The sequence below is a fragment of the Odocoileus virginianus genome, chromosome 12 (assembly GCF_023699985.2).
Source record: "Odocoileus virginianus isolate 20LAN1187 ecotype Illinois chromosome 12, Ovbor_1.2, whole genome shotgun sequence".
Lineage (NCBI taxonomy): Eukaryota > Metazoa > Chordata > Mammalia > Artiodactyla > Cervidae > Odocoileus > Odocoileus virginianus.
In genome coordinates, this window is record NC_069685.1 from 59,410,458 (window position 1) to 59,428,724 (window position 18,267).

General features: G+C 58.5%; 1 protein-coding gene across 3 annotated transcripts in view; it reads right to left on the reverse strand.

Moving 5' to 3' along the window:
* Positions 1-18,006, reverse strand: part of FAM222A (family with sequence similarity 222 member A) — a 60,782-nt gene extending 42,776 nt beyond the window's left edge. For 2 of the 3 annotated variants that reach the window (XM_070475429.1, XM_070475424.1), the window contains exon 1: positions 16,967-18,006. The gene's annotated coding sequence lies outside the window, so the exon portion shown is untranslated. Of the gene's footprint in view, positions 1-15,772; positions 15,983-16,966 lie in introns of all 3 variants that reach the window. The other variant, XM_070475426.1, reaches the window with a different exon arrangement.
* Between the last annotated feature and the right edge of the window lie 261 nt (positions 18,007-18,267).

The following is an 18,267-nucleotide window of genomic DNA, read 5'->3' on the forward strand; positions in this document are numbered from 1 at the left end:
ATCAGCTGAAGGCCACGCCAGCCTTGTCCCAAGGATGAGGTGCAAGGGAAGGCTCTGGATGGAGGGGAGGGCTGCTTCCTCCAGCAGCGACGATGCGCTGGAGCCACGTTTCATCCTGAGAGGCAGCCATGCCTCCCATTCTCCCAGGGGGACAGAGGGCGAGGGCTCCTCCAAGGCTACATGGCAAGGTCGGGGTGTGAAGCCTGGTGATGGGGCTGTGCCAAGGGAGGGCTGGGATTCCAGGTGGGCACCAGCCATTCCTGGGGTGGGCACTAGGTCACTGTCCCCCGGAAGGGGGGGCACCCTGGCCCTGACTGTAGGCCTAAGCTGATGCCGGAGGGGCCATCCTGAGGCCAATGGAGTTAACCCTCTACCACCACCACCACCAGGACAGCACCCTGCCGGTCCCCACTGTCCAGGCCTGCGAGGCACATCCCCCTTCAGCTCCAGACCAGCAGCATCCAGGAGGGACCAAACAGCACGGCGTCTAAAGCACGACCCAGAGCCGCTCCGTTTGAACCCCAGCTCTGCCACTTGCCAGGACGGCTCTCTCGAGTCTCACTGAACCCCCTGGGGCCTCAGTTTCTCCATCTGTAAAATGGGGCTAAAACCTCCCCTTCCTCATCCCGTCATGGTGAGGACCAAGTCGCGTGATGTGTGTGTCATCGGCGTGTCACTCACTCGGGGGCAGTGGTAACTCTGCTGCCCGCTCAGCAACTTCAAATCTACCGCCCACTGGGAGCCCACTGTGTGGCAATGTCCAGCCCCAGCTCTCACAGTCATGGGCCAGAGACGACCGCAAGGGGCTTGGGGAGGGGAAGGGGTCTGTCTGCGGTCTTGCAGGGCAGGGGGAGGGGGCTGGGAGGCGTCCGCAGCCCTGGTCTTGGGGCCCTGGGATCCAAGATCTTAAACCCCAAGTCCTTCCAGCACTGCTTCTCCATCAGCTCCCAGGGACAAGCGCTCAGTGTGCACAGGTTCAGGTCGAGGGGACTAAATCTTCCACTGACAGAAACTGCCTGAGCACTGGCAGTGCGCCAGGCTGCAGGGACCTGGAGAAGAATCAGAAACAGCAGCAGCGATCAGGCACGTGCCCAGCAACCCCATCCCCAGATCAGACAGAGCCTCGAGGGAACCCAGACAAGAGGGGTTGTTTCCCGGGACGAGCAGCTTCCTAGAAGAGAGAGGCCTCTGGGCCCCCTTGATTGTGGGCTTCGGGGGGTGCAGCGTCTAGCTTGGAGCCCAGAGGCACCCAACTGGGGCTCCTCTGAAGAGCCAGATGAATGGTGTGGGGCCAGGAGGGGACCCCATCCCACGGGCAGATGCCAGAGGTAGGACTTTGCAGGCATTCACTCACTGAATCTCCTCATCTCCCTGAGGAAGGGACTATCATCATCCCAATCTTCCAGGAGGGGAAACTGAGGCACAGAGCAGGAAAGCCCCTTGGCCAAAGCCATCCAGCAAGAAACTGATGGATCAGGGATTGATCCATTTGGCTCTGCCATCATGACCACCACAGCCACAGCCCTCGGCAGGAGACAGCACACAGGGGAAAATGCACCCAGGTTGGAGGGACGGGAGGGTGGGGCCTTGGAGGCCAGCAGGCTGAGGCGTCTGACATGTGACCCGCAGACAGGAGGAAGCCACAGAGAAGGTGTGCTGGTTACAGCAAGGGCGCCAGAGCTGATCGGTCTAGGTCCAAAGCCCAGCTCTTCCACTCACCGGCTGTGCAGCCTCGAGCAGGTCAGCTAGCCTCTCTTGCTTCAGTATCCCCATCTGAAGAACAGGCTTCAAGTTTCATGAGGCTGAATTTTGGCATACATTGAATTTCACGTGTTTATTAAATTGGAAAAGAGGAAAAAAAGTAAAGACAGAGAAAGCTGGTGGACTCAGCGCCCAGCCAGGTTTGGGGACAATCGAGTTGTCGGGCCAAGGGCACGTGTTGGCCCCGGGCAGTGGCCCAGTCTGGCCCAGTCCAGCCCAGCCAGGTGGGTGCCGGGCCTGGGGAGGGGCAGCGTCTCCCAGCCTCGCTGGGGCAGGCGCCAGCATGTGTGTGTGCACGGCTGTGTGTGTTGCTGCAGCAGCTTCTATGCAAACATGTTAATTTGTTTTCATTTTGTGTTTTTTTTTCCCTCGCAGGATAATTGGGTGAGTTTGAAGTCTTGGCGAGGCTGCTGATTATAGCTATTTGGGTGGTGCCCTCGTGGGGCTGGGGCCCTGCCTCCTGCCTCTGGCGGTGAAGGCGGCAGCTGGGGGTGTCTTCAGGGGCACGTGGAGCTGCCGCTGGGTTCTGGGGGGGCTCTTGCTGGGCAGGGGTGTGGATAGGGAGTACGGAACACCCTAGGACCCCCATCAGCCCCCCACCCAGATGACATTGTATCACTGAAGGGTGTAAATGCCACCCACAAACATCTTTTTCTTTGCCCTGTTGGCTGCAGTAAAAGGAAACTGTGATGTGGTTGCCAATATTGAAAAGAAGAACTAAAATTCCACCCAAAATTCCTGTCGTCTGGTTTCTCTTGAAAACTAACGAGAACTGGCAGCTCTGGAGCCCACATTCCCACAAGACCCAGTGGTGGCTGCTTTGCTCATTGTGTCACCTGGCTGGCCCCCGCGGGCACCGGAGTTTTCCACCCAGTGGGGGGCTGGGGAGGGCACCGGGTTTGGGGTCGGATGGTCCAAGGCTATAACAGAGGCTCTGCCCACAGAAGGTGTGTGACCTCAGCCCGCACCTGCTTCTGGAGCCTGGAGCCTCCTGTCTCATCCATAAACTCCCTGTCTTCCCCTGGGAGGATTAAACCGAGGTGGCTGAGCTTTCAGGAGGAAGCATCGCAAGAGCTCAGAAGTGTTCGCTCCCCTGGGTGGAGGAGGGAGACCTGGGGTGAGCCCTGCCTGATCCCCGGGTGTCCTGCACTTGACCCCAGCCTCAGAAACGCAGCCTCGTCATCCATCTGCTTGTATCTGTTTCTGCCACGAGGCCAGGCAGGGGCCCGGAGCCTGACGGCCAGGGCTGCGTCTGTTTAGACGTCACTGAAGGCCTACTATGCGCCACACTGTGGATCAAGAGTGAAGAGAAAGAGGTTCGGGGCTCTGGCATCGGTGAGTCGGGTACAGGGCCCAGGGGAGGGACTCGAAGTCCCTCTAGGGGAGAGAAGAGTTGGAGTCACTCATGCAGAGAAGGCGCGTGACTGCCCACATGAACGTGGGGTGGGGAAGGTGCTCGACGTAGGCACCCGAGTCTGAGCAAAGGCACAGAGCAGGGTGTGGCCTGGCGGGTGCGAGCTGGTCCCAGGTTCCTGGAATGTGCCAAGGGAAGCCACGTGGCCTTGAGGGTGGCTGGGCCTCCCACAGGCTGGGCTGGCAGACAGGACTTGCTCAGTGGCTGCAGTGGGCACCTGTCCAGCAGGCTGGGGGGAGGCCAGGAAGCCACTAAGAGTTGGGGTTTCTGGGAAGCCACCTTCCCTGTGTTCCTGGGCTCCTTAGGGCCCTGGGACCCTTGACTGGCCACTTCAGAGTGATCTGAGCCTCAGTTTGCTCACCTGCAAAATGGGGCTACGGCAGGGACCCAGTGAGCTAACCCGTCACGTGCTTGTGTTCCTAAGAGTTACCCTCACATCCCTGTCGCCCACCCACTCCCTTGCCCTCTCACCTCTCCCAGGAGGTGGTAAAGGATGCCCAGAGACCCCAGGCCACCTCTGTGCAGCCTGGTGCATGCAGGTAACTGAGCTCAGCATGTTAGCTGCCCCCTCCCCGGCCCAGATCCCTGATGCTCCCGAGGCTAGATTCTATTTCATTCTCATTTTTAAGCTAAGGGAAGGGAAGCTCAGAGAAGGTTTAATGGGTAGGACAACACTCAACAGGTTCCTGGGCTTGGTCTCCACTTAAAGCTGCAGCCACTAACCCAGACCCTGGCCAGGATGGAGAGATGGATGGATGCCTGGTACCCTGTTGCCCAGGCAACAGAGACAGCCGGCAGCCTTTCTCAGGCCACCCTGGCAACTGAGGCAACATCTCAAATTGCAGCCCTGGACCCAGGGCACACAGGGCAACTCCAGGGGAAGACAAGGCATTGAAGTCAGCCCAATACTGGCCCCAGGACCAGCTGTGTGACTAAGGCGAGTCGCCTATCCTGAGCCCCAGTGTCTTCACCTGTAACCTGGGACTACTGCCCTTGACCTGCAGGACTGGTGGACTGTCTTGCCTGTTGCTGGCACATACTGGCCCATGGCAAACCAGGTTAGTGGCTGACCTTGGCTTCTCTAGCAGCCAGGGGTTCCCAGGAAACAAGAGGAAGGCAAATAATGGCAGAAGGAGGTGGCAGGGAGATGGCAGGCTCCCCGGCCAGTCCGCTGGGGTGGCTGCAGGCCTCTGTGGAGGGCTCAGGCCTCCCTGGTCACACAGGGTGGCAGCTGGCAGCACCCCCGCCCCCACTGAGTTCCGCACAAAGGGGCCTCTGTTCCTGCTCTAAACATTTGTCCCTGGCCGGCTGGGCTGCACCGCCCTCGCCCCACTCCCCTGGTTGCTCCGCCTGGCCCGAGCCGGACACAAAGGCCGGCGTGTCCTTGTGAAGCCAGCCTGGCCTCAGAAGACCCCATCCACAGAGAACTAGAAAGCTCAAAAGGGTGGATTTGTAGAGCTGGCCAGGCCTCCATCCAGGCCACAGCGAGGATGGGGCTAGACAGGAGGAAAATGGCTTTGGAGCAACTGAACCTGAATGTGGCTCCAGCTTCCCCACCTTCTTGCTCTGCAGCTCTACATCAGTTTGGTCCTCGGTTTTCTCATCTGTACAATGGGGGCAATGACGACAACCCACCCACCGTCTTGGGGGTGGAGGGTTTGGTTAGGAATGCGAGCCTGGCGTGGACCCAGCACCTCAGACACAGATTAGAGGCAATTAGGGGTGGGGGGAGCAGGCAGCTTCCCCCTCCCCATAGACCACTCCCCTCCTCTCCTCTCCTCCCAGCAAAGGTCCACGTGTGTTGGTGCTGACCCTCAGGCTCCAGCCGGAATCCCTGACTGCCTCTGGCCCATCTTCAGGCAGCAGAATAACAACAGCCACTGCTTATGAAAACAACTACTGTGTGCTGGGACTTTTAGTTCCATCATCTCTTTTTGACCCTCCAGCTATTCTGGAAGGGCATACCAGGGTGGGCTCCACAGGCCAGTGACCCTGGCTGCGAGACTCTGAGCCTCATGCTTCCTGTTGCTAAGAGCTGCCTGCCCTCAAGAGGTTCCTGTGATGATGTCATTGACTCAATGGACATGAGTTTGAGTAAACTGTGAAAGATAGTGAAGGACAGGGAAGCCTGGCATGCTTCAGTCCCTGGGGTCACAAACAGTTGGACATGACTAAACGACTGAACAGCAAGAACTAAACGAGAAAAAGCCTGCTTTGGGACCTCCCTGGTGGGCCAGTGGCTAAACTCTGTGCTCCCAATGCAGGGGGGTCAGGTTCAATCCCTGGTCAGGGAACTAAATCCCATATTCCACAACTAAAGATGCCACAATGCCACAACTAAGACCCAGAGTAGCCCATTCCAACCCCCACCCCCACCAAAAAAAAAGCCTGCTTCGTGCCTACAGACCATAGCCTGGCCCCAGCAAGCTTGAAATCCTGACCTACTGGGCTATGACTCCCAAATCAGATAGGGAAACTGAGGCCCAGTTGGCAAGTGGCTCAGGGCCTGGCATGCTGTGGGCGGGCAATGAACGTTATACCTGACACATCATCCTAGGAGGTGGAATCGGGGCTCCCAGCCAAAGTGGGGTGGGCACTGAGCCCCTCTTTTCTTCTTGAGGACTTTGCACATCAATTTTAGCAGGATTTTTTTTTTTTTCTTCTTGCTTCACAGTCATTCTCTGCCTGTGGAGGGCAGGGCCGGAGACCCGGGCCTGGAGCCGGACCCAACTCCCTGGCTGACCCCCTGGAGCCCTCACCCTAATGCACAAAGTTCCCCCTTCTCCCTCCCACCAGCGCAGGGCAGCCAAGTGAACAGCCGAGTCCCAAGTAATTAAGCCAGCGCGCACCATCCGGGCGCCCGGGAACACTGTGGAGTTTCCCTTTTATGTTTATAGCAATTGTATGAAAATGTGCAACACTGAGCGGCACCAGCTGACAAATGAGACGAAACAGACAGGATTCCGGGCCGGCTTTTTTCCGGGCCTGATTGGCATTAATTGTGAGCGTTTACAAAGCACAACTCGGCGCCTGACATTTGCTTCAAGCGAACGTTTCCTTCTAATAGTTTTAATGATTACAACGGGAGCTGGTGATCACTGCTGGGCGGGGACTGGGCTGCCTGGTGTCTGGCCTGGGCTCCTGCCAGGGGCCTGGCTGATCCATGCTTGCCCACGAGGTCCCACTTTCCCCATCACCTGTTGCAGGAGGGCTGCACCAAGCATGAGGCCTTGGGCATCAGCGCCCCAGCATGAGGCCTGGAGCTGCCAGGGCAGACCCAGGAGATGGGGGGGCAGGGGGGAAGGGAGGGGCACGAGGGCTCCTCTAGGTCTGAGGCTAGAAAGGCTGAGTTGCCTCAGCTTACAAGGGACTAGGCAGGACCCCACAAACACTGCCTGCTGTTTGCTGTGTGGCCTTGGCTGAACTCCTTGCCCACTCTGGGCTTAAGCGTCCTTACCTACAATGTGAAAGTCCAAGACATGGTCAGATCAGGGTTCTGGTTCCCCCTCAGGCCTCTTTTCAGCTGCATAACCTTGGGAGAGTCCCTGGCTCGCTCTGAGCCTCAGTTTTCCCCAACAGTAGAATGGAACTCATCACCCCCATAGTTTGCAGAGTGGTTTCTAGATGTCAAAAAAAGGGTGTAAAAACCCTTAAGTTTCTGGCAGGCCGGGAGCCTGTGTTTCTTTCCCTCCCCCAGAGAGTCTTCCAAATATCTTGCTCACACATGCGTTCATTCATTCACTGACTCATTCACTCACTGACTAAATGTCGAGTGTCCTGCTTAGGAACTTGGGAATACATCAGTGAACAAAGACCCTCCCTGGGTCAAGAGAGATGACAGATATAGAGGCTTTTCATATGCAGTATCGCATCCATTTCTTACTCCCATTTTACAGACGGGAAAACTGAGGCACAGAGAGGAAGAAGCAACAATCTGATGTCCCCTAGTTGGGATGAGGTGGTGCAGTGATAGGACCCTGGCAGGCTGCCCCAGGGGCGAATGCCCTCAGACGACCAAGCCCACCCAGCCTTTCCTGAGGTCTGCTGACTCCCTGGAGAGGCCTCATCTGCCCAGCCAGGCTGGGTACCAGGGCAGGAGGCCAGGAAACCGGGACCACTGGGAAGAGGGGAAGTCTGTGAGGCCTGGGCGACCTGGGGGAAATGAATTCCTGCAGCTATATCTCCTGGGCGAGAAATGGAAGAAGAGGTGCCTCATCCATAAGCCCCACTCAGGCCCACATTTATATCGACACTACATACAGCCCACTCTGTGCCAAGTCCTGCTCTGCAAGTAGCATTCTCGGGGTGGCTGGAAAAAGAACAGTAGATACTTGGACAGCTCCATGGCACATGCAAAGGCCCAGCGCCCAGAGAAAACCCAGTGGGTTCAGGAACTTCCGGCAGTTTACTGAGGACCCCCCTACACTGCGGCCTCCTCTTAGCAGTCAGGCCCCAGGGGTCAGCTCACCCCTGCCCTGCCCCAACCCCTGACTTTGCCAGGCCCACAGTGGGTCCCAGTTCCATGCTTGCCTGCAGCCAGAAAAACCCTAGCGACTGTTTCTTTCGGAGTCTGTTTGGGGGATGGGACAGGGAGAAACACTTTTTTTTTTAAACAGGGATTTTTTTTTTTTTTCTCTCCTTTTGCATATGGTGGCACAGATGGGCCCATGATCCATAAAAACTGTTTGCAATTAAACTCCCACTTTGCATGGCTGGATTTGTCAGTTGTGTGAGCCACGAGCGTGGGGCTCCACACTGCCGGGGAGATGGGACTTGGGGCAGGGGCGGGGCCACATTCTGCAAGACAGCGCGGAGGCCCGGGAACCTGCTCTGGGCTTGAGGCCCGAGCTGACGGGGTGTTGAGACGGCCATGCCAGCTCCCTCTCTGGGCATCCCCCAGCCCTCGCCAGGAGCCGGAGTGTGGCCAGGAAACCGGGGTGGGGCTTGGCAGGGACTCCCTGCCCAGCAGAGATTTGGCCAGTGCTGGGTGCCCCGGCTGCGGGGGTAATGAGGATGGAGACAGTGCAGGTAATTATCCCTCAAGACCCTGCCAGACACTGGGGCTGGGACCCAGGACAGGTGGGAGGGTGGTCGGGTAGTGCAAGCCGTAATGGAGGTCTAGCGGGCAGAATGCAACGCCAGGTTCAAGGCTGAGGAGCCAGGACCTCTGGCCCAGTTGGCAGAGAGGGTCTCGAGTGGTGCCAGGAAGAGGTGCCAAGGGCCAGAACTGGCTCCATCCTCACCCCCAGGGGACCTGGTGCCGGCTTCTTGTACCTCTTTGAAGCAGGTAGGAAAATCAAGGCAGTCACTCAGAACATCTCCAGGGCCTGTGCTCCCCCTTGACACACCTAGGGGCTCTCTGCATGCAGAGCTTCTTCCAGGGGCTTCCAAAATGGGGGTAAGGGGCCTGCACCCCTTCCACCAGTGCCGGCCTCCAAATGCCAGCCTGCTGTCCCAGCTGCCTCGCCAGCATGCCTGCTTATTTGGGTTAACAAATGCATCATTTGGCTTGGGGAAATCCTGCATTCACTCATAATTGTTCCCTGATGAAAAGAAGTAAGGCCCCAATACCCCCTTTCCCCCACCTCCCCGCCCCATCCAAGCTGGAAAAGAAAAGTCATAAAAATAGCTTGTTATCTCACCTATTGAGGCTCCGACTGGATGTTACTGCTAATTGGGTATAACATCCTTGTCTTGTTCTCTTAGAAGCTAAATCAAGAAAGCGCCACTGCTGCGAACTAATTATATCTCCGGCCTGCAGCCTGCAGCTTGTCTCTCCCTTTATTGAGTTAAAAAATGGTCATGAACCTTCATCTTTTATCCCCCCATAAGCGCTGGGTCCGGGCTGCCTGCCACGCCTGGCGGTGAAAAGAGCGGACAGCCAGGCGGGAAGGTCTCAGAGGGCTCTGGGGACAGGCAGCAGGGTCGGGGAGGATAGGAAGCCCCCACCCCAGGTACTTGCCCCCAGACCTGGTGTTCAGCTTTTCCTGGAGAGAGGGACTTGGCCTCTCTCCCCCTTGCAGCTGGGGAGGCTAGCTATGAGTGTTTCCATACGGCAAGCATTTTCATTCATTGATTCATTCAACAGACATTTCTTGGATGCCTCCCTACTATGTGCCAGGCAACGATCTAGGCTAAAGTTTCCAGCTGACCAGAGGTAGCCCCAAGCACCGGCTGACCTCACCCAGGGTTCGTGGAGGTGCTAAATAAATAAACTTAGGACTGGGTCATTTCCTCTGCTCCAAGAGTTGCCATCGTTCCTGACTATGGGAGGGCCAAGTCTAAATGCCAAGGCCACCACAGTCCCCTCCCCACGGACATTCCAGTCACCTCCAGCCATAACCTAGTCCCGCAACCTAAACACTCCTGCCTGTAGCCTCTGAGCTGCTTCTCATGCTGTTCTCTCCACCCCAAAAGACCCCTTCCCTTGCCCAGAAGGCCTAGCTCTGCCAGTCAGAAGTCCACTGACCTTTAAGGCTCTGGCCTTTCACGACACCTCCTCCAGGAAGGCTGCCTGGTCAGCACCAGGCTGTGGACTTCCAGACCTGGATCAGGATGATGCCAGCTCAGCCACTCAGCAGGTGCATAACCCTACTCTACTCACTGGCTCTTCATCTCGGTTTCTGCATGTCTAAAATGGGTTAAGACTTCTTCCTAAGACTGCTGAGAGGTACGCTGTGGGTGCTTCTGAGGAATGATGAATGAGAGGATGCCCAGGAAGGACCTGACTCTCGGGAAGAGCTCAATAAATGCCATTATTATTATCCAGACTGAAAGCATCCTGAATCTGCTCGAACACTCCACGCTGAGCGTGTGCTGGGATGTGCAGACAGGGACGTGGGTCTCTCTGGAAGCTGAAGAGACAGACTCACACCTCCACAGCCCTCATGGTTGCAGAACCACCCACATCCTCAGGAGACTCCCCCAGAAATCCCTCGCTCTGATACCCTGGTCCTCTCAACCCTGCAGAGATGGGTGGAAGGGACCCCTCGAGCTCACGGAGGCCAGGCAGGCAAGCGGCCTTCATTCAGCTCATAGGCCCCTGCTGATTGACTGGTGCAGCCTGCCCTGAGCCTTGGCAAGAACCCAAGGTCAGGGGAAGAACTCAGTGGGGGGAAAGAGGGCAGCAATTGATTGGCGATGTCTGCCAAGGGCACAGCAGTCTAAGGCAAGCCAGACCTGCCACGGACCTGCCATCCTTGACATTTTACAGAGGACACAGCTGAGGCCAGGCTGGAAGGTCACTTGCTCAAGGTCATGAGCCCATAAAAGCAACAGCTGGCCCGGAACTGCATTTCCAAGGGATCCAATAGGATCCCAAGGACCCTCTCATGACAGCCCCACTCAGCCCAGGGCCCTCACAAGCAGGGGACTAGTAAAAGCTTGTGCCGACCTGACTTCCCTTACGGTCCAGTGGATAAGAATCCGCCTGTCTATGCAGGGGACACAGGTTCGATCCCTGGTCTGGGAAGATTTCACATGCCATAAGGCAACTCAGCCCAGGTGCCACAACTATTCAAGCCTGCACACTGTAGAGCCCATGCTCCACAACAAGAGAAACCACCACAGTGAAAAGCCTGCACACCGCAACAGAAAGCAGTCCCTGCTTGCCGCAACCAGGGAAAGCACGCACACAGCAAGGAGGATCCAGAGCAGTTTCCCCCCAAAATAGACTTAATACAAATAAAAAAGCTTGTGTGGCTAACGAAGGGGAGTCTGTTGACCTGCCATGTGGTCCTGGGAGGTTGCTTCACCTTGCTGAGCCTCAGCGCCTTCACCTACACACCCAGGGACCAAAACACCCTTCCTGGAACCATAAGAGGATTAAAATGCCAAAGTGGAAAGCTCTGTCTGGCAAACAGATGGCCAGCAGGGTCCTATGATCCCCGTAATCGGTGAAGTGTTTAGACAGAAGTCCCCGAAGCTAGCAACAGAGAGTACCTCCTCCTCCAGGGAGCCTCCCTGGCTACTAAAGCTGGAAGTAGTTATTTCCATCTCTCATTTCCTAGTGGGCTTTGGAAGGCTGAGGGCCCCAGAGGGCAGGGGCTCTATCTGCCTTGTTCTCTGTTGTCACCTTGCTCCTGGCACAGTGCCTGCACACCATGAATTCCTGTATTATGGCGATCCACCCACTGTACTGGGATGGTGTGTGTCTGAGACCTCACCACCTTTCAAGGCAACTAGGCTTTTTCATCTGTGCATCCCCAGCTCCTGGCAGGCAGCCTAGCACAGAGCAGTGAATCTCCCTGAATGAACGGATGAGTAAAAAGCCAAAATAGCAGTTCCTGTTTACTGCCCACTTGCTGTCGGTTCCTGCCAAGCCGCACAGCTGTCCTCCGAAGTGGACCTCTGGCCCACCTGACAGATGAGGAGACTGAGGTCATGTGGGAGCTGACGGGGAAAGCCGAGCCGCCAGTTCAGGCCTGAGGACTGCAAGCCAGGAGGCCCTGCCACCTCGGCTTCTCCCAGTTGCAAGCTCAGGCCTGGACTCTGCGGGGCAGCTGCCCCTGCCTTGGCAGCGAATCCTGAAGCCGACAGCTGGTGGCTGGATCTCCCTCCTCCTCCTCCAAGGGAGGCCCCGCCCCACAGACTCCAGGTCATTAAGTCCTGAGTCATTAAGTCCGCATCCGCAGGAGCCTGTTCACAGCCAGCCCCGGCCTTACCCCCTGACCCCCCGGGCCTTTGTCCCCAGTGCCCTCTGCACAATGGCAGGGGCTCCCAGGGCCCCAAACAGCTGCTGCGGACGGGGTGCTGGTTTGCTGTGGGGCCAGGAGGACTGCCTGGGGCCTGGGCCTGAGCCCACCTAGCCCTAGCCCTGAAAGGCTCAGTCTGAGCTCCCCCAAGCTTTCCACACACTCAGCTTCATCCCACCCACAAGCCGGTGAGAAAATTGCTATTACGCCCTTGATGAAGCAAGTGAGGCCCAGAGAGGTGAGGTGATTTGTCTGAGGACACATAGCCAATGAAAATGGAGCCAGGGTTCATCTCAGTCTGCGAAGCCCAACAAGGCTGGCAGACTGGCCTAAGGGCACCCAGATCACACTGCACCCCTCCCCGCCAGGCACCTTCACCGGCTTCTGGCTGCTCCTCTGGACAAACCAGGTACTTAGCTCAACACTTGAGGCCCTGCTCACTCTGGTAGCTTAATTCCTTTTAACCTCCACCCCCCTACAAGCTCTCCCTGCCCTTCTGGTCATGCCCATGCATTCTCCAACTCCCTCCCAATGACATCCCCATTTGCTCCACAATGGGCAGATCCAGCCAGTCCTCCGGGCCCAGAGCAGAAGCCTCTTCCATCAGAAAGCCCTCCACGACCAGCTGCAGTTTCCCACACACTCAGTGTCTCTCCTCCAGCCCTACTTTGGCTCTGTGCAGAATTCAAGTCAGTTGCAGACTCATCTTATGCCCCATGGATGCTGTCGGCCATCTGATTCCTTAGAGCTTTGCCACCTAGACAGTGACCGGCAGGGTACCCTCAACCCAGGCTGATGCCCGTTGTTTACTGAATGGAACCACAAAGGAGCAGGGGAGAGGGGAGCAGGAACCCACGCTTACCCTTCCTCCCTCTTTTCACTGCCCATGCTGCACCCCTACTTCTGGCTATCATGTTAACAGACCTCATGCTTCTGCCCCTCCCTGGCTGTGTGACCTTGGGCAGTAATGTAACCTCTCTGTGCCCCTGTTTTCTCCTGGGTCAAATGCGGGTAGGAACAGCACCTGCATGTCTTAAGGTTATGACATAAACACTGGGAGGTACCAGACAGGAATGATTACTATTATTATGTCTGTCTACACCTCACTTCAGTGGCCAGCACATGAATTTAAGGGTCAGATAGACTTAGGTCCTGACCACTTACTGGATGTATAATTCCGGGGAGGAGGCTAGTCCCCAGGGCCTCTATTTTTCCCATCTCTAAAATGGTACTAACTCCATCCCCAGGAATGCGCCCCCAACTCCCCAACATCCACAACCCGCCTTTTGTTCCAGGCACGCAGTACATATTCAGATATTTCTCAACTAACGAACTAAATGGTCCAGGTGGGAGGAATCCAACCGGCTTCCAACCTCCCCCCCTCCACCCCACCCCCTCCAGCCTCCAGAAACCCCCTCCCCACCCCCAGGCCGGGCAAGACTAAAATAGTCATTAGGCAGATTTCAAAAGATGTCAGTAGCTTATAATTATAGTCGACATCCTTCTGAGATAAAAGTGATTACCTTGGATGCAAATCACTTAGCAACCAATCAGGGCGGTGGGCGGCGCCCATGGAGGTGACCGGCCGGCGCACAGCCCGCCCCGCACCGGGAGAGAAAGCGCACAATAGCTCTTGACACGCAAATGGGTTAACACAATAAAGGCGGCTCCGGCCGCTGCCGGGGGAGCGCAGCAATTCCCGGCCCGCGGGAGGTAATAAAGCGGCCCTTTTGTGCGCGCCTCCCCGTTCTCACCCCCGCCCCGAGCCCAGAGGAATCTCCGCCTGATTGAATTACGGTTCATGAATATGAGCTGCTCCGCTCGCTTCCTCCTGGTTTGCGAGGGGCTGGAGAGAGGAAGGGGCAGAAGGGAGATTGCGGAAGGGGGCCCCCAGCTCAGGCCCCAGGCCCCCCTGGGACTCAGATGCGAGCCACGTGTGCTCACCACGTGGGGTGCCCTGGGAAGGCGGGTGGGAGACCCAGCACAGGCAGCTGGAAAGATAAGGGTCCCTGACCTGCCCTAGGGTCTTTGATCTTTGGCTCCAAACGGGACTGGAAGAGCCATTCAAGGCCCGGGTTCTGGGGATAAGGCTACCACTGGCCATGAGCGTGTGCACTTATGGAAGGCTTGTGATATGCCATTGCCTGTCCTCAGCCCTCCGCGAATCCTTTAACACAGATGCTGTCCTCCTCACCGATAAGGAGACTAAGGCTCAGAGAGGCAAAGCTACTCACCCAAGGTCACACAGCCAACAAGCTGGCTTTTAATCACAAGCCCCTGGGTGTTAAGAAACCCAGACTAGCCCAGCCCTGGTCCACAACTGTGAAGCTCAGAAGGGACAGGAGGTGGGTGAGCTTATATGGAATTAAGGCTTGTGATAAGGATTACTGCGGGGTGGGGGGGAGGTAGGAAGCTAACCTTGAGAGAGGAGACTGCTCAGAGGTGTCTGCCCCTCCCTGCATGGGACTGGAAGGGAGGTCCAGGGTCACTGCCCGAGTCAGAGGGGCCCACACCGGATTCTCTCCCCAGCTTAAATCTCTCCTATCACTTAAAGTCTCTAGGACAAACCCCCACCTTCACCCCCAGGGCCACCTCGTCCCCTCATCCAGCATACCCCAGCACTCAGGCCTGCGACGTGGCCCACTCCCAAGGCCCAGAACACTCTGCTACTCCCCTGCCCGGCCTGAGAGTCACATGGCCCCCCTGCATAGGGCCCTTCCTGACTAGCAGACTGAGTGGGAAGCCAAAGCTGCTCCACCAGCATCCTGTCTTCGCCACCAGCTGAGGGCCAGCCAAGGGGGTCCCCAGGTTTCAGTGTGGGAAGACACATCAGTGAGGCCAGACTCCCTCCATAGCGATGGCCCCTGACTCGTAGGGGGACCCTGGCTAACAAGTGGCGGTGCTTCCCTCTACCTAGAGAACGGGGTGGAGGAGGGGCTGGTGGGGTGGGAAGACCTGGGGACTCAGGAGTCAAGGCAGTTCACAGCTGAACCTCTGTGGCTGCTTGGCTGAGCACCTCTGTTTAAGCTTCAGTTTCCTCATCCGTAAAATGGCACAGCATATGAGCTACTGTAAGGAGGCACTGAGATCCTGTAAGATGCCTGGCACAGGGGGAGACGCCGGGTAAGCTGGCATTCCCTCTTGCTTGTCGCCTAGTGTTGTTGCCAAGCCCAGGGAAGGGAACAGAAGGAATTGCCCAATTCCGACAGCCGCTCCCTCCGCCTTGGCTGTGGAAGTGTAAATACTCCACGGAAGACCTCCAACTGCCTGTGTTTGTGGGTCTCTGGCACACACTCTGAGTTTGTTTCTAAACTGGGAAGCTTCGAGAGGCGGCACAAACAGCCCCTCTGCCCACCTCTCTCACTTCTACCCCCATCTGCCGTTGCTCTGTCCTTGGAAGCCTGTGTGTTTAACGACACCGTTTCAGCTGAAAATATCTCCCTGCCAAGCCCACCCCCCCCCCCGCCCCGCCCCGCGCAGATCCACTGATATTTATCGACTTGTTAATCTAGCTAGAGAGCCTGGTAGGAGAACACAGCTGGGGGTGGGGGGTGCTCACTGCATAGAGACGGGGGCCTGGCTTCTCATAATGACCTCACACACACTCCCCGTCTGCTGTAACCCCACTCCACGCCCCTGAAGCAATGACATAGTTCTCTAACCCTTTCCTAGAAATGTGATCATAGCCGTTTCACCCACATCCGACACCAGCACCAATTGCTGGAAGGAACTTAGAAGGGGAATCAAAGAGCCGGCAGCAAAATGCTGCTCTGGGCCTTCACAAGGAACAGGGCCAGGGCTGGGGTGTGGTGGGGAAGAGAAGGCTGCTGCCCGACCCCCGTCCAGGCTGGCCCCTGGCAGGGGCACGCTTATCCAGACCTTGGCACCAATGGGCCTGACTTACCCTCCATTCAACTTAATGAGCACCACACTGTGCTTGTCAAATCATCTTAAACTCCAACTGGAGAGTGGGGCAGTCAGGAGTCCAGGCTTGACCAAGGTCCTGTCATCTTGCGGTTGAGCAGCAGGGGTAACCGCTGGATTGGAGGGGCAGCAGGCAGCAGCTTCTCGGTTCCTTCCCTGGCTGGGGGGTTGGGGGGTCATCCCTGTTTCCCTAGGCAGAAGCAGTCTAATTTAAGGCTGGGGGCCCGCATCTCTCTGGGGACCCTGGAAACTTCAGCCTGGGGTCAGGAAGCTGTCCTCTTTTGAAGCATCCCTTTTGAAAGCACAGAGTTGCTCAGCTTGGGAGTCCTGTGCCCCAGGGCACTGCCAGGCTATACAGGCAAAGCTAAACACCTGTCTTTGGGGGGGAGGAGCGTTAACAGGGACAGACAGCGGGCACTGCCTCCCTCCCCCACCCCATCAAGGCGCTGTGGATTTAGGTCAGAGGACTGCAGTTGCAGGTGGGGGAAGTCTGTTTTCACCCCTCCAGGACCCAAAGGCATCCAGCCTCACCCCAAGTTACCACGACCCCGCCCCCTCCGGCCTTGGGTCAAGACAAGTCGCGTTGCCACGGCAACCCCAGTGACGTCAGAGGCCTGGCACTGACGTCACAGGCGACCCCACTGGGGAACCGATCTCCCGGCGAGTTCTTTGTAGGAATGCAGGCAGCCAGGTGAACCCTGCTATATAGTCTAGCCTCAGAGGGCACAATCGCCAACGCAGCCACAGGCATGGTCGGGACTCCATGTCCCCTTCTGAGCTGATGGCCCTTGAAGAAAGATTCCAGAGGCTACTTGGGAGAAGCCCAAGGTGTCCAGTGCCGGCCCTAACCCCTCTAAGACCCGGGAGTTCCTGGGGAATTTTCAGACGACTGAGCTGCTACCTTTGTCTGTTGGCTTTAGGGGTGGGGTGACCTTTCCTCTCCGGCAAACGCCCCACCCAGGGCTCTGCCGGAGTCCTCACAATCGGCCCCCGATGTCCACTCTGGCAGGCAGGCCGGTCTAGACAAGTTGTGTGCGGAGGGGTGGGGGGAGGGGAAGGGGCAGACAAGGATGCTTCAGGATCCCCCACAGCCCAGGCCCTTTTTATTTCCAATTCGGCTGCCCCGACACCCGAGAGTGCCCCCAGCTTCATCCTAGAAGCCCGCGGAACTCACCGAATCAGCCAGGCCGTCGAAGGGCACCAGGTCTCAGCGGGGACGACTCTCTGCTTGCTGGGTTGTAGCCATGCAGAGGCGGCAGAGGCTGCCTGAGGAAGCCCCCCTTGGGGGCCGATGCCTCTCTCCAGGTGGGAAGGGACGGTGTCGGTGAGGTCGATCCAGGCTCCGGCCCGCGCCGTCCGAAGTCCGGGGTGGGGGTTCTTTCGGCTCAGCGGGGGTCGTGCCCGCCCGGCACCCGGGCCGCTCGGGCGCTCAGGCGGCGCATCCTCGCCGGGGCCTGTGCTCACTGCGTCCGGCGGGCGGCGCTGCGCCTCCCCTCCGGGTCCCGATCAGGGCTGCAGCTCCCCGGGGCGCCCTCTCCGCCCGCGCCAGGAGCCCGGCGGCCGCGGCCCCTCTAGCCGGCCCCAGCTGCAGCTTGTCTTTGTTGCTTCCTCTCGCTCGACCGCCTGCCCGTGGCTTGCAGCTCTCTTCGCCCGAGGGTGGGGGGGGAGGTCGTCTCCTCCGAGGCTGCACGCACCTGCAGCGGCCCGGCTTCTCGCCGGGCATGCACCGGCCCCCGCAGGTTGCAAAGAGCGGTGGCGAGAACGCACCGGCCCCTCCTCCTCCTGCTCGGAGCCCCGGGTGTTGGGGGAGGGGAAGCCGGAGAGCAGCAGCAGCCGCGGCGGCTGCAGCGGGCGGTGGAGGCTCGGGTGCAGCCCCGGGGGCTTCGGCGCCGAGAAATAACCAGTCCAAGTGGCGCTGGGCGGATGTGGGGACGGCCCGGAGAATGGTGCACTGGGCGTTCGAGCTCTCGAGCTGCAGCAGAAGCGGCGCGCGCCGGGCTCTCACGCGCCCATGGCCCCCGGCGGCGCGCGGGAGCTCCCGGGGCCTCAGCCTTACGCCGCCTGGCGCGCGCCGGCGCCTCGCCTCGCCTCGGGCCGGGTGCCGCGCGCCGCGCCCCACAAGCGGCGTGCCCTGCTCTTCGCCTCCCCCGGGTGCCGCGCGCAGCCTCTCAGCGGAGCCACCGGCTCGGCTATCCTGCTCGCTGCTCCGCTCCGGCCCGACTGACAGGCGCTAGCACCGGCAGCCGCCGCCGCGTCTCGCCCCCCTCCCGCCCCCTGGAGCCTAGTCCAATCAGTGGCGGCCGAGAGGCGGTTACCAGGGTGACGCGGCGCCGCGTCCTGCGGGGGGCGGGGCCGGGGGCCGCCACGCGCGCTTTTCGCGGCAAAATTCAAAGGCCGGCAGGGCGGCCCTCCAACCTCCTCTCCCAAGCAGGGTCGAGGCGGGGCCTGCCTCGTGAGGACTGCAACTCCCGGCCT